The sequence below is a fragment of the Balaenoptera musculus genome, chromosome 14, assembly GCF_009873245.2.
Source record: "Balaenoptera musculus isolate JJ_BM4_2016_0621 chromosome 14, mBalMus1.pri.v3, whole genome shotgun sequence".
In the NCBI taxonomy this organism is placed as follows: domain Eukaryota; kingdom Metazoa; phylum Chordata; class Mammalia; order Artiodactyla; family Balaenopteridae; genus Balaenoptera; species Balaenoptera musculus.
In genome coordinates, this window is record NC_045798.1 from 49,212,895 (window position 1) to 49,229,411 (window position 16,517).

Below are 16,517 nucleotides of genomic sequence, written 5' to 3' on the forward strand. Positions count from 1 at the left end.
GCTAGCATTGGTGTGTTTGCTTAATCTGCCTAAACAGACTCATTTTTCATTATCACTAGTGAGCAAATTCAAAATTTAAAATACAGCACATTGCCATAGAGTGAAAACAACAGACCTACCCACATTGGGAAGGAAAAACAAAGAAATCAAACGTTCCATTATCAAATAAATCTTTGAAGTAGCTTCCCCCTTGCCCTGAGGGAATATTGAAGTGCAGCAATAAAAAGCCAGGGTTTCTAAGAAATTATGTAAATATTTTCATTCTCAATTCTTTCCAAAAACCATTTAAAATTTATGTTTGGATTTGGCTTCTGAGAGTCTATCATCGTGAATATGATTGCCTATAAATAATCACCTTTTATCTTTTTTTTTTAGTATAACTAAAAATGCTTTAAGTGTATTTTTGTATTTTTTAAAAGCCTGTAAAATAAGGAAATACAAATATAGACTCATAATAGGAGACATCAATCATCTTCTAAAGCTGTTTCCTTTGAAAAGAAAAAAAATATTTCATCGCATAAACTTTTATTAAATTTCACAAAACTATTACATTTCCTTGTGATTCTCATTTCAATAAATTTTGACACTGTATATAGTTTCCAGTTGATGGACATAATGTGCATGTGTTTATGAATTTGCATCTCAAAATGATAGGTACATCCATAAATTGAAATGGGCAAGATTGATTCAATATTTCCATATTATTTTGAATAAATTTTCTTAGCTTTTTATTTGATTCTGTTTTCTCCTAACTTACCCACCCTTTCATACATACTTAAAATTTGATAAGCTGCTGTCTTCTATCATTCTTATGTATCTCTTTGGTGGAGATTATTGTTCATATTTAGAAAAATACTATTTTGATTTTGAGTACATTTTTGTTTGAAAATTTGTTCAGTATTTACTATGAATATAATACATGTTTGGTGCTTTGGAATAATGGAAATAGCTATTAGTAAGTGCCTATTGCATGTTTATTGAATCAATGATTAAATACACTCTAGTTGGATACAGAAGCTATATTCCTGAATAATGAAAATATGAGGTAGAAACAGGTAAGCTTAAGGGAGAGAGCACAAAGTAAATTGAGCTTTTATATGTAGAAGGGAAAAAATCAGAGACAAATGTAAGATCCTTGAATTGGGCCTAGAGGTATAGGCAGAATTTGAATAAAGTAGATGGAGATGTATTTTATGTGAAAGATTCAAAGATACAAAATCAAAAGCTAATTTTGTGGGAGTCTGGATTATAGGAACAACAGTGCAAATGAGTCTGGAAAGACAAATTAGAAGTCAATTTTGGAAGATGCCTTGAGTATGAGGCTAAAGAGTCTAAACAGTGTTCACGCTGTGTTTTCAGTGCAAAGACACTGAGGGCTTTTGAACAGAGCGATAATGTAATAAGATCACTGCTTTTTAAGAAAATTATTCTGGCAATACTGAAAAGGGAATGTTAGAGATGGGAAGCATGAAAGTGTTGTTAGAAAGCAATCTTAGTTATTCCAAAAGGCAGAATGAGGGCTTGAATTTGGAGAATAGCATTGAACTTGAAGAGGAGTAGGACTGTGCAGTCACCTTCATCATCACCACCATCATCATTAGCACCATCATCCAGTGGTGGCAATTTTACATTTTGTCAAATAACACTTGAAGCAAGGTATAGAGAGAAGCCACTGATCATTCTTGGGTTTCAAGCTGGTGTGACTGAGGATTGAGTTCAGGTGTTTAGAAAAACTTTATTTTTTGGCAGGGGGAGGTGGATTTATTAGCTGCGTGACTGTTGCCTGCACTTCAGCATATGTGTGATTTATCTTGTTTACAGTTGTACCTCCAGCTCCTGGGATAAGATTTGGCATATATAAAGTACTCAAATCTTTTTGGAAAGAAGAAATGACAAATTGTCCTTGGATTAGCCAAATATTTCAGTAACCCAGGAGGCAGTCTCAATAAGCCTAATATTGAATTCAACCTGTAGCAGTTTCTGTTACTCAGTTTTTTCCAGTCACTGTGAGAAATATAAATGAATAAGGCACAATACCTGTTCTCAAAGAACATGTAGTCCATTGGGAAATCATTTATTCAAGAAATACTTACTGAGCATGTATTATGTGCTGCATATACTGTGCTAAATACAGAGACTTCAGGAATGAATCTTCCAGAGGAATAACAGACGGAGGAGAAAGAAAACCTCATGCTGAAATACAGTTTCCTCTTTACTAGGAAAGAAGTCTGATAACTGGATAGATCTATACCAAATTTAGTATAAGACCAGACAGAGTAACATAAATGTCAAATAGAAATATAAAGTCCTCAGAAGGCACGAAGGATGAAGAACTTTAATCTGAAAGTAGTATTGGAGAAGATTTTATGGTGGAACAGATACTTAACTTGAACCTTGAAGGACTAATAGGTGTTTTGTAAGTAGAGCCAAGGGAAAGTGAATTTTAGAGAGGGAGAGCTTGTCATTTACAAAGACTTGCTGTGTGTGTGGTAGGATGCTGTGCTAAAGGGTAATATGGTCTAAACCTCGATGACCCTGGTTGCAGATTAAGCTCTTTTAACTTTGTCTGAAACCAGTGGGCACCATCAGAGATTTCTCAAATGAGAAACAGCATACATAACATAATTTAAATAAATATTTTAGTACCTGGACATAGGGTAGGAGAAGAAGATCCAAAGGATAAATAAAATATTGTCATTATGTTCTCTTAGGAGCCAGTAGCCCTGTAAAAAATGTATTAGAGAGGCAGAAAGATAAGACCCAGGGAGACTGGGTAAGAGACAGTCACAGTAGTGGAAATAAGAGATAAGAGTCTGACCTTAGACATTGGCCTTGGAAAAGAAAAGAAAGGACTGAATTCCCGGCATATTTTCAACCCAGAAGAGTGGGAGTAAATGACACTGCCTATGGGATGGTCTGGAAGAAGAAGGTCTGTAGAAGGTCTGGAAGGCAAATGGAGATTTTATTTAGGGTGACTTGGGAGGACAGGAAGACACTGTGGGCCTATCAACATTTGACATCAAGAAGTTTAGAGCTCTTTCTCCGGGCCCTGCTGGAGTTGAGCTCAGCCCTATCTCCCAGCAGAAAGGAACAGGCAACTTGATGAAACAACCTTCCAAAACTGGTCTGTTTCACTTCAGTTTATAAAAACCCAAAAGGCGTTGAACATCACCATTTTCTAGGCCAGAATGAGTAGAAAAGGCATGGAAATGTGAATCTGATTACACAGATTTATTTGAGCAAGTGGAAGGTACTGTAATTATGTGAAATACCTATGAATTTCACTTGTACGAAAGCTTGTTTTCACGTATTTTTACAAAATTTGAAATTCCCAGTTTTCTTGTTTCCCTCCTTTGACTACCCCCAGGTTTCTGCCTGATTTCTCCCCTGAAGCAGTCCTACAGGCTGTCCTATTCTGGGCCAAATGAAGCCAAGGCTTATTTCATTATTACATCTTTAAAATAAGGGAAGCTAGGTTTCCCATTTACCTTGCCAGTGCCAACTATCATTAAGCCAACCTGTATTTTTTTTTCTATATTTGTACTTTTCATTCTTTTTCTAGAGGTCTGTTATCTTAGATTACATTTTTTACATACTTCTAGTTGTTTTATAACATTGTCACAACTAGTTTTATATTTAAGTTTGCTTTCCACACATTGTACTGCAAGTAACAGAAAACTGAACTCAAACTGACTTAAATATAAAGGGGATTTATTGGCTCAGGTAATTATAAGATGGAGGTTAGAGTGGGCTTCTGGTTGCTGGTCCTGGAATTCAGTTATTATCAAGGACCCATTTAACTGTGTTTAATGAATTCATTTTAAAAAATCTCTCCCTTGTTGGCACTATTCTAAACACGAATCCCTTTGTAGTAGGATGGCTACCTGAATCAAAAAATGGGTATTTGCCTATTAGTTCACATTCATGGGGAAAATACTTCTGTCCCAGTATTTCAAAGACAAACCTGAGTCACATGAATGGTACTATGTATCAATAGATCACAGTGACTGCTTCTTAAACAATGACTGTAGCAGAGGAAGTGGAATATGCAAATTGGTTTAAAGCAACCAGGCCTACTCCTGAATTTTATAGTGCTCACCAACTCCTGAAGTAAAATGGTGCACTGGGGAGATGTCAGGAAAACTTTAGAAATCTGGTTTTTAGGAAGTTCTATTAGAGACTATGAAATGGAGGGTGGGAGAGAAGTCGACTGTCAGTGTCCGCTGCAGTAGGGTAGGTATTGAGTTTGGTTTTTAACACGTTGGGTTGAGATGCTTCTATAAACTATATGAAATGTCCAAAGATGGCTATATATATATTCCGGTTTTGTGACTGGAGAAGATGGAATTAGTGATTAAAATTTACATAGATTATACTGTCAGCTATGGGATTTGATGAGACGGTGAGATATCATGGCCATCCCAAAGGAATACATATATTTGTAAGAAAGTGTGTATTAGAAAGGGTATGGGAGGAGCCAGGGAATAGATAGAAAATAGCAAATCCATGAGAGATCATCAATGGGGAGGTTATGTACAGGCAAGTGTCTCAGATGGACATTAGGAAGTCACTGGGGAGTAAGTGGGACATCTTTTCTTTGTTCCTTTAGATCCACCCTCCACCTTCTTTACTCTGCTTTGCTCCAGGAAGCTGTATATGGAGACTAATCCACGTATATTGCATCAAGAGAAAGGATGCCTCTGCCTTCCTTTCTTTTTTTTTTTTTAATTTTGAAATAATCATAAACTTTCACAAGATTTAAAGATATATTAGAGAAGTTTCAAGCCTCGTTATCCATCCCACCCACGCCCCGCCCCGCCCCCGGTATATTATGACTTTAAGCCTGTTTTTTTCTACAAACAAGGGCGTCCTCTTGCATAAGCACAGTGCAGCCAATCAAGATCAGGAAGCTAGCATTGATTTTTTTTTAAAATTTATTTATGTTTTTTATTTTTGGCTGTGTTGGGTCTTTGTTTCAGTGCGAGGGCTTTCTCTAGTTGCGGCAAGCGGGGGCTACTCTTCATCGCGGTGCGCACGCCTCTCACTATCACGGCCTCTCTTGTTGCGGAGCACAGGCTCCAGACGCGCAGGCTCAGTAGTTGTGGCTCACGGGCCCAGTTGCTCCGCGGCATGTGGCATCTTCCCAGACCAGGGCTCGAACCCGTGTCCCCTGCATTGGCAGGCAGATTCTCAACCACTGCACCACTAGGGAAGCCCCCTAGCATTGATCATTCTTACCGTGTGATTCTTGGACTCTATTCAAGTTTAGCCACCTGTCCCAGTAATGTCACTTTTAGCAACAAGATTCAGTATGGAATCTGTCATTCTATTTAGTTGTCATATCTTTTTAGTGTCCTTCATTCTAGAATAGTTCTTTAGTCATCTCTTGACTTTCATGATTTTGACACTTTTGAAGATTATAAGCTAATGTTAGTTTGTGTCATATTTCCTAGTGAGCAGATTCAGATTGTGTACCATTGGGAGGAATATGATAAATGATGCTATATTCTCCTTGCACCTATGAGGTAGCACACGATTTTGATTTCTCCCGATCATTTGATTAAAATGTATCTGCCGAGTTTCTTCAGTGTAAAGTTACTTCTTCCCTCTTTGTAATTAAATAGTATTTTGTGAGGATGTTCTTTTAAACTGTGCAAATATCCTGTTCTTCAGACTCTCAATTTATCCACTTATTCCTATCTGTATGGTTTCCTTGTTTCCTAGTTTTTCAGTAGGTCATTATGCCCAGTTGTCCACATTTGGTCATGAGGAGCCTGTTCAAGCTGGCTCCTGTGTCTCCTGATGTGTCTCCATCACTCTTCGAGCACTTCATTACTTTAAAATACATGGAATTGTTTCAGTCTCATCTTGTACTTTCCCTGTCTCAGCCCTGGAATGAGCCCTTTCTCCAAGGAGCCATGGTTCCCTTTAGTGGAAGATGGTATTTAGAAGTCAATATCTCACGAAACATTTGCTCTTTGCTATTGGGGTGTTGCTTCACCCAGATCTATGACAGACCTAGGAAATATATGTATGTATATATAAGAATGCATACATCCATACATGTGTGTGCATGTATGTGTGTGTGAACACCTCCTTCTGTGTCTTGGAGATAAGGAACATCTTATAGAAGAAAGAGTATGAGCCTATATATAAACATAGCACAATTTCTATCTACATTTATTTCTATATGTTCCTCTATATCTTGTAAACCATGAATTCACACTAATACCTTCAACGCTAATCTAATACCCCATAGTTCATTCTAGTTTTCTCCCTTTCCAAAGCTGTTTGACAGTGACAGTGAGAAACTCAGTTTCTATTACCCTTAATATATCTAAATAGTCGATTAATCCCCTTGTAGGTAACCAGTCTTCCATGTTGGCCAGCATACCTCCCCATGGGGATGGTCTCCTTACTGCCCTGAGGCTCTGACTTTCCATGACGGCCCAAGTACCCACCCACCCTGCTTGGGCACCTTCCCCCCCTTCCTGCTTGACCCCTGACACTGCTTATCAGGCCTGTCCTGTACAGGCGCCCCCCCACCCCCACCCCCGCCACCACGCTCTGTCTCTGCAGCTCCTCCCCAGGCCTCCCCTCTACCTCACCCCGCTGGGTGCTGTGATCCCACTCTGAGCCATCATGAGCCCCTCATGCAGGGGCCGATGTTAATTTTAGCTTCAGGCCTGAATTCCTCAGGAGGCGGAAGAGAAGGCCCTCTGGATTCTAATGGGTTTCAGCTCTCGGGAAGCCCCAACAGGGGATCGGGTGGAGGAAGGAAAGTGAGGCTGAGCCCCTCACCTGCCCTGTGAGGTCAGCACGGGCCACATCCACTGACCAGCTTCTGTCGGAAGGCCCTTGCCACACAGCTCTCTCCGTCCAAATTCCAATCACCCCCTTCTCCCCTTACCGTCCAGGTCAAATACTAGCCCCCATCGTCAGCTCTGGTTTACTGCACTGTCCTCTGGGTTTCGCTGCATCCTGCCCATACCTTTATAAATAGTCACTTTCATCTACTTTCTTTGAATGATGATGACTTGAATGCGCCACCTGTACCTGCCAGGCTCCTGAATGACAGACCTTTTGAGGAAGTAGAATGGTGTGGATGTAAGCAGACTCTGGTGGTTTGGGGGAGGACTAGGGTATATAGTTCATTCATTCAACCAGTGTTTATTTAACATGTATTATGTGCCAGATCAGCATTGATGATATAAACATTAGTAAGTTCCACTTCCTACCTTGAGGGAAGTAGTGGTTAGAGAAGAGTGGGGGTGGGCGTGAGGTGAAGGCCTGTAGGTCCAGAACTATGCCATGGTGTTAGTATATGCATTGTGTTAAGGTGACATAGAGGAGGTGATTATGCTCTGTCTGTGGGAGTTGGAGAAGGTTTCAAGAGAAGGTATTACTGAACTAGGTCCGAAACAATGGAGGAAGTTTCCCAAGTTAAGAAGTGTGTCAGGCATTCCTAGTAGAGGAAACATATGTGCCAATAATAATACTGATTACCTACAGTGCTAGGCCTCCTACAGGGATGAGCACTAAGGCTTACAGTAACTCTCCAAAGAGTCTGCATTAATAACCCCACCTCATATGTGGAAACTGCGGATCAGGGAGAGAAAAGGACTTAACCTAACTTCTTCCAAGTAAAAACGCGGGAGCCAGAATTTGAACACAGATTTGTCTAGTGCCAAGTTGATGCTCTTTCCCTACAGGATGCTCCCTGGCACCCAAGAAAGAGGCAGAGAAGTATATGATGTCTAGCCACGCACAATTCTAGATGACTGGGGCATAGGGTGAGAAACTTGAGGCTAGAAAGGAAGGCTGGAGCAAGCCTGTGAAAAAGGCCATGTAGAACATAGCAAGATTTTACATTTGGAGCATGACATTACTAGATTATATTATAGAAAAAGAGCTCTATTGGAGGAATGAAGCATGGAATAGAGGAGAGATTCCCCCACTCTCCACCTGGCTGTGATGTAGCTGTACTATCTTCCTTCCTGTTGCCTCAAACCTCAGCCTCTGTTCTCTCTCAGCCTCTGTGCTTGCTCACAGCTCTGCCAGGAATGTTTTCTCAGCATCATTTGCCAAGGCCAGCTCATTCTTCTCCACCGAGTCTCAATGTCAGCTCCTCATAAAGGCTTTTCTTTCCTCCCCTCCCATCTAAAGTAGCCTCTCTGGATGTTTTCTGTCTTAGTTGTCTATTTATTTCCTTTCCTGCACTTGTCATAGTCTATGATTAACTTGTTTATGTATTTGTTCATTTGTCTTTCCTCATGAAAATAAACAGCCCCAGGACAGTGGCTCTGTTTCTCCCATTCACTGTGCCTGGCATATAGTAAGTGCTCAGTTAAGTGTTTTCCTAGTGATTGAATATAGCCTGGGAAGCCACTTATAAAGCCAGTTTAACATATCTGATAAACATAAGAACTTTTGCCAAAGCCAAAGAGTGGAAAGGAAAGGCCTCATTCATGAGACATTGTATTAGTTTGCTAGGGCTGCCATAACAAAATACCACAGACTGGGTGACTTAGAAACAGCAATTTATTTTCTCACAGTTCTGGAGGCTGCAAATCCGAGTTCAAGATGCTAGCATATTTCGGTTCTCCCGAGGCCTCTCTACTCGGCTTTCAGACAGCCTCCTTCTCTGTGTGTCCTCATGTGACCTTTTCTCTGCATGCTTGCATCACTAGTGTCCCTTTCTCTTCTTATAAAGACACCCTTCATATTGGGTTGGGGCCCACCCATATGACCTCATTTAATCTTAATTACCTCTTTGAAGGCCATGTCTCCAAATATAGTCACATGGTTAGGGCTTCAACCTATGAACTTGTGCGGGGGGGCAATTCTATCCAATACAGGCATTTTAGAAATAAAATCATCATGACTTGGTAATTGGATTTGAGGGGGAAGGAAGAATTGAATACCCCTTTTAGGCAGTAAGTATTTATTATGCATTTGAGAGTAGCAAAAGATTGGTATGTTTTTAAAGCTAGGATGGGCTTAAACATGTTTTTGTCCTAAAAATTGAGGCAGTTGTCAGAAGAAATTGAAGATAGAAGAGAGAGGATTTGATTTTTGGACGAAAGTCTTAGAAGAGATGGAAAGGAATGGACTCTATTGGTAAAGAAGCTGGTTTAAGAAAAAAAGAAGTGTTGATTTCTGAGATCAGAGAGGAGAGAAGCAGGAAAGAAGGAGTGAAGAAATAACTAAGTGTGAAGAGTATGGTGGAGAGTGAGGGGTTTTCAGCTGGGTGGTGGTGTATTTGTCTTCTCAGAGACTAGAGAGTTAGGGGTTTCACAAGAGTTAAAGGCTTTGGAAAGCAGCTTGATGGACTGTGCTATGGATTCATCCTGGGGAAGAAGTGCCTGCTGAACAGCGTTGAGGCCCCACCTGAGCTTAGATGCCAGCAGACACACTTGGTCTGCTTCTGTGTTTTCCACCCCGCAGTGCTAAATATTGGTACATTTAGCTTGGTGCCAGGAGTTGGATTTTGCCAAGGTTGTTGGAGATTTACAAAGGAGCTGAAAGCTTGTAGGGGACTTGTGAGATGCTTGTTGGGGTGGTTGATTATGGGGTCCAGGCTGGATAGGAAGAAAAGTTAGGTCAGAGGAGCTAGAGTGAGTGGAGGTCTCAGGGAAAGGAAAATGTGGATTAAAGGAAGAAAGCTACATTTTGCATGAAGAGTCTCAGAATAACACACTTTGAATAAGATCAGGTTTGGGTAAACGCATGAGTCAAATGTCATCTCCTTGGCCACAGCATTTTGGTTCAGAGATCAAATACAAAGAAACAAGAGGCCAGAGCAACACTGGTCGGTGCCAGTGAGCAGGCAGAATTGTAGCTACTTCTTCCTTCAGTCCCCACGTAGGAATACTGGCTTAATAAATTCAGGGCTTGGGTTTATTTCAGATGTGCCATTTCTGCTTAGCTCTCTGCAAGATGTGCTTGCGGAATTCTTAGAACCTTCTAGATTATACATAACAGATCCCTTCTTTCTTTAAGAATTTGTACTTTATAAACGATGTCCACGTAGAACAATTTTGAGACCTTTTTAAAATATATGGCAGCTGGTGGAATAAATGTCAACTCAAGTGGAGTCGTATTTAGGTTTTTGTTACACTTTCAGGTTGAACGTCACTGATGAATAGGTTGTTGTCATTTCTGTCGTCTGTATCATTTTTAAGTGATGTTCATCTCTTTCTCCATTCGGTGGCGTCGGCCTATTAGGACTGTCTCTCCAAATACTTATAGGACCATCCCCCAGCTGCTTCTAAATAAATTATGCCTGTTATTTTTTTGTCCAAATGGTACTTGCAGCATTTCAATCCATTCTTACTAATCTCCCGATTTGGTTCTGCATTCATATCTGTGTGTCTGTGGTCTGTTAAATGACGGGCCACTGAAGGATATGTACTATGAAGGATATGTACTATGTAGTCTCTTTAAAACCCTATCTAGCTTTGTGCTCTTCAGGTTTTTGAACTCACTGGCAATAATGCACATCATTTTAACTGTGGAGAATGTCATTAAACTAAAATGGAACATTTACACAGTCCCTTTTGCAGAGCATTTCGGACCAGGAAAATGAATGTGTGTGTCAGACATTTTACAGCACATGAGAATGTGATTTATTGATTTCTGATGGCTCTGTTGGCATCAGTGTATATATTTAAAGAGTCACGCAGCCTTTATAAATGCAAATGGGAAAGGGCTTTCCATCTTTTTCTTCCATGGAAATAGCTCATACATTTGCAATAACTCAGGCTCCTCTTAGAGATTGCTCTATGTACTGTATATGTTGATTTTAAAATTATACAGTTATTTTATTCTACAGATAGCATATGCAATGAAATGTCAGTTTACCAAACATTATAAAAATTTAAAACTATTAAAGATGTGAAAAAATACTCATATCTTAAGCCTTTAGGTAGAAGTAAGCACGTACCTGAGATGTAATTATTTTAATGGAACTGACACTTTGGCTTTTTCCCTGCTTCTGAAAGCATATCTTAAAGTACTTAGGAAATCCAATATTCCTTCCAGCCTAAGTCACTTACTGGTGATAGTAAATCATACATGGCCAAAGATATCCTTGCAGACCACGCCTTGCTATTTCCATTCTCGCCATTTGAGCTTTACGCTCATGCAGGGAAGTGATTTCATCTGGATATTATTCATTTCTTAGCTAACTGGATAGTTAACATCAACTTATGCTTGTCAGGATCTGCTTCAGTGTATATCAAATAATGTTTAGACTGGATTGAATTACAGATGTGCAAGTAATTGCACGTAATAGGCAATCCAACAAATGGAACCTACTCTGTCCCGTGCATAAGGTAGTCAGTTGAAGAGCACAGACTTATTTAACCTGGACAACATCCCATTCTGTGCATTAAACCACTTTTTTTCTCCTTCATATTGAATACTAAGTGGCCACCCCGTGGCCTGTGGGAGTGTCTTTGGCCCTGTATGATCACCAGCCATTGGCATATCAGATTAATAAATATTTACTATTGTCATCTAATATTTGCATAATTACCTTTTGTTATATAAATTATTTAGTAATATGTGTATGCTTAATTCTTAACTACCAGTTTGTACAGGAATGGAGAATAAGGAACTTTAACCTTGCTTTATCATACAAATGACTAGAATTTGAGAAAGGGAATCATGCACGTGGCAGATTACATATCAGTGCCTCTCCTTTTCATAAGGGGCATTGTAATGCCAAGGTCACCGTGGACCATTAGGGACAGGTGTCATACAATGACTTACCATTAAACTAGTCTCGAGAGTAGAAAGAAGAGAACAGATTCCACTTATTAAATCACCTTTAGAACTCATAGTAGTTATCAAACCCTATTCAAAAAATAAAGTTGCCTGAGAAAATATTTTGATTCCATTTGTAAAATTTATTAAAGGTCAGTGTAAAGGAATAAAGAATCAATTATAGGCAGGAAGTAAACAGTCTAATAACGTTTGAGCCTCTGGATTGAGGTGGCAGTATAAGTCTGCATATTTAATTTACTTCTCTGCTTCTAGATTCCCATTAAAATGACACTGGCTTTTTCCCATCAGTATATTTCTTTATCAGTCCTGGAACCTGGGGGAAGAATGCCATCCAGATTCCAGAAACTGTGAGGAGTTTCTGCTGGAGACAATGGAGGTGAGAGTAGATGGAACTAAGAGGTGTCCAAAGTGAAAGTGACTGCCTATAGAGAACTGTTTGTGGGATTTCACTGAAAGGGACTGTAGAAATCACCTTAGACAAAGCCAGCTGAGTTGTCAGGGCCAGAGGCAAGAGTGGAGCCTTCGGGAGAAACAAATCTCTATCTGGCTCCTGCTCTCTGGAAATGTTCCCTAGGATTTAGTCTCTCAACTGCGGACGTTTACCACTGCAGAAAATGTTTCCAGCCTATGCTTGCCTAAGGGGTTGGCTGGTTTTCTATGTCCAAAGGCTGGCTGTTTTGCCAGCTAAAGGGAGGCCTAGCCTCACTGATGTATCCTTAAACATGTGGTTAATACGTTTTTTTATTAAAGAATGAATCGCTACTCCCCACAAGTGCAAACCTTTACTTGGGGAAGCATCAGTGGGGTAAACATGCACTTTTGTCTTATCTGAGCCTGAAAGACTTGTACAGGGTCCAACAGAGTTTCTGAAGAGACCATCTCAATATCCAGTAATGATCCAGCACCTGCTGACCTCCCTGTCTTACGATGAAAAGACAGATCAATAATGCGACATAGGAAAGACGTGGCAGTTCAAAAAATAGAGCCAGTGTGACAATTCAGAGAACAAGACCCTCTGTGTGTTACTGAAACAATAAAAATGATTTTGACAATATCTATTAGTAAGCTGAAGACGATTGAGGAAAAATTAGTTGTATTTAAAATAGTAATTGAAGTTTTACAGTGGGCTATGCAACGTGCTAGACATTGGGGGTACCATGTTACATGAGATTGTCCTGCGTCTGCTTTCACCGAGCTTATAGTCTAGCAGGAGAAACAACATTGAAGAAAGGAGTGTACAGGAAGGCCCTTGGAATATAATTTTCAAGAAGAGAGAGGAAGCTTGTGAGCAGGCATGGAAGTGAGCTTGATGTAGTTAAGGTATAGGCAGACCTCGGAGATATTTTGGATTCGGTTCCAGACCACCACTATAAAGTAAATGTTGCAGTAAAGCAAGTCACGTGAACTTGTTAGTTTCCCAGTGCATATAAAAGTATGTTTCTACTTAGTATCTTAAGTGCACAACAGCATTATATCCAAAATAACAACGTACATATCTTAATTAAAAAATACTTCATTGCTAAAAAATGCTAACCCTCATCTGAGCCTTCAGAGGGAGCAGTCAGAACCCACACATTTATTAAAATGTTTGCCTTCTTATATGGGTGTGGTTTGTGGTGCCCTGAAACCATTACAATAGTGCCATCAAAGATCACTGATCACAGATCACCATAACAGATATAATAATAATGGAAGAGTTTGAAGTATTGTGAGAATTCCCAAAATAGGACACAGAGACACAAAGTGAGCAAATGCTGTCAGAAAAATGGCGCTGATAGACTTGCTTGATGCATGATTGCCACAAACTTTCAATTTGTAAAAAACGCGATATCTGCGAAGTGGTGTAACACAACAAAATGAGATATGCCTGTATTTGTAAATAGCTCGATACTTTGGAACCTTAAGCTGTCTTAGGCAGAACCAGAAGTGTTCAGTCCGTGACAGATTCTTCCCCATTACTGAGGCCTGTGTTTTTCCAGTCTGCCTGGTGAGAACAGACTTTGTGAGTAGTTCTTGCCCAGCCCCTGATTGTTTCCTCCAAGGAGAAGTCCAGAACTTTCTCTCTGTGGTGCTCTGGTTCTCTTCTTTGGTCCTATGATTCTCTTCCTGTAAACTATAACTGCCTTGGTTTCCTCTGATACTCAGCTTCAGTGTCTTGTTAGGCCAATAGATGAATGGGTTGGTGCCATTTACTGGGGTAGGTAAAACTGGAAAAAAAGCATGTTTTTAGTTTTGGCCATGTTGCATCTGAGGTGCCTTTGAGAAGTCTGTATGGAAATTTTGAATAAGAAATTGGCTCCATAGGTCTGAAGGTTAGAGTTCTAAGCAGGAGTTTTAAAAAAAATGGGAACCACCAACATATAGATGTTAATTAAGACCATGGATATAAATGACATGTACTATAGAATAGAATGAGAAGAGGACCCAAGACTTAGCCTTGAGATTTCCATATCTTAATGGCTGAATAAAAGGGATTAAGCTTGCAAATAAAACTGAAAAGTAATAGCCAATGAAGTGAGGTAGAGGAAAACCATGTGTTTGTATCACTGAAATCAAGGGAGTAAATATTTAAGGAGTAAGTGGTTTATATTGTTAAGGCTTAAGTATTGAATAGATGATGATGGAGAGGTCACCATCAGATTTCACATGTGTAGTTCACTGGTGGTCTTGACAAGAGCAATTTTGGAGGCATGATAGGGAGGAAAAACCAGTTAGAAGTGGCTTCAAAAGAGAATGGAAGGAGACAATTTGGATAGACTGCTTCATTTTTTCCCCTGCATGTAAATCTTAGAATTTCTTAGATCTTAGAATTCCTTGTTGAGAAAATTCTTAGATCTAAGAATTTCTTGTTGAGTACCTTGAGGCCATTGTTCTCTTTTAAAAATTTCAATTGTAAATGGGGTCTTTCCTTCTGTAATAGAATTGTTGTGTATGTGAAAGCTATTTTTTTTTCTGAGCCATCTTATTCAATTTTTGATGATTTTTCATTGTTTTTCATTTTATGCCCTTGAGTTTTCCAGATAATCATATCACTTACAAATGATGATCATTTTAATTCCTTGTTTCTCATTAGTGTACTTTTTAGAACCATTTCATTTATTTGATAGTGAGGAAAGCCAGATTGGAATAGGATCAGGGTTGAGTTAAAGAAGAAAGGAAGGAAAAAATAGAGACAGGCATATCTTTTTTTTTTTTTTTTTTTATGGCTGTGTTGGGTCACAACATAGTTTTGGAAGTTTTAGCCACAGCAATCAGAGAAGAAAAATAAATAAAAGGAATCTAAATTGGAAAAGAAGAAGTAAAACTGTCACCGTTTGCAGATGACAGGATACTATACATAGAGAATCCTAAAGATGCTACCAGAAAACTACTAGAGCTAATCAGTGAATTTGGCAAAGTAGCAGGATACAAAATTAATGCACAAAAATCTCTTGCATTCCTATACACTAATGATGAAAAATCTGAAAGTGAAATTAAGGAAACACTCCCATTTACCACTGCAACAAAAAGAATAAAATACCTAGGAATAAACCTACCTAAGGAGACAAAAGACCTGTATGCAGAAAACTATAAGACACTGATGAAAGAAATCACAGATGATACAAACAGATGGAGAGATACACCATGTTCTTGGATTGGAAGAATCAACACTGTGAAAATGACTATATTACCCAAAGCAATCTACAGATGCAATGCAATCCCTATCAAACTAACAATGGCATTTTTCACAGAACTAAAACACAAAATTTCACAATTTGTATGGAAACACAAAAGACCCCGAATAGCCAAAGCAATCTTGAGAAAGAAAAATGGAGCTGGAGGAATCAGGCTCCCTGACTTCAGACTATACTACAAAGCTACAATAATCAAGACAGTATGGTACTGGCACAAAAACAGAAATACAGATCAACGGAACAGGATAGAAAGCCCAGAATAAACCCATGCACATATGGTCACCTTATCTTTGATAAAGGAGGCAAGAACATACAATGGAGAAAAGACAGCCTCTTCAATAAGTGGTGCTGGGAAAACTGGACAGCTACATGTAAAAGAATGAAATTAGAACACTCCCTAACACTATACCCAAAAATAAACTCAAAATGGATTAAAGACCTAAATCTAAGGCCAGACACTATCAAACTCTTAGAGGAAAACATAGGCAGAACACTCCATGACATAAATCACAGCAAGATCCTTTTTGACCCACCTCCTAGAGAAAACGAAATAAAAACAAAAATGAACAAATGGGACGTAATGAATCTTAAAAGCTTTTGCACAGCAAAGGAAACCATAAACAAGATGAAAAGACAACCCTCAGAATGGGAGAAAATATTTGCAAATGAAGCAACTGACAAAGGATTAATCTCCAAAATATACAAGCAGCTCATGCAGCTCAATATCAAAAAAACAAACAACCCAATCCAAAAATGGGTAGAAGACCTAAATGGACATTTCTCCTAAGAAGATATACAGATTGCCAACAAACACATGAAAGGATGCTCAACATCACTAATCATTAGAGAAATGCAAATCCAAACTACTATGAGGTCTCACCTCACACCGGTTAGAATGGCCATCATCAAAAAATCTACAAACAATAAATGCTGGAGAGGGTGTGGAGAAAAGGGAACCCTCCTGCACTGTTGGTGGGAATGTAAATTGATACAGCCAGTATGGAGAACAGTATGGAGGTTCCTTAAAAAACTAAAAATAGAACTACCGTACAT

At 39.2% G+C, this 16,517-nt stretch overlaps 1 protein-coding gene across 1 annotated transcript in view; it reads left to right on the forward strand.

Moving 5' to 3' along the window:
• Positions 1–16,517, forward strand: part of ASXL3 (ASXL transcriptional regulator 3) — a 170,870-nt gene that overhangs the window by 109,043 nt on the left and 45,310 nt on the right. The window lies entirely within an intron of this gene.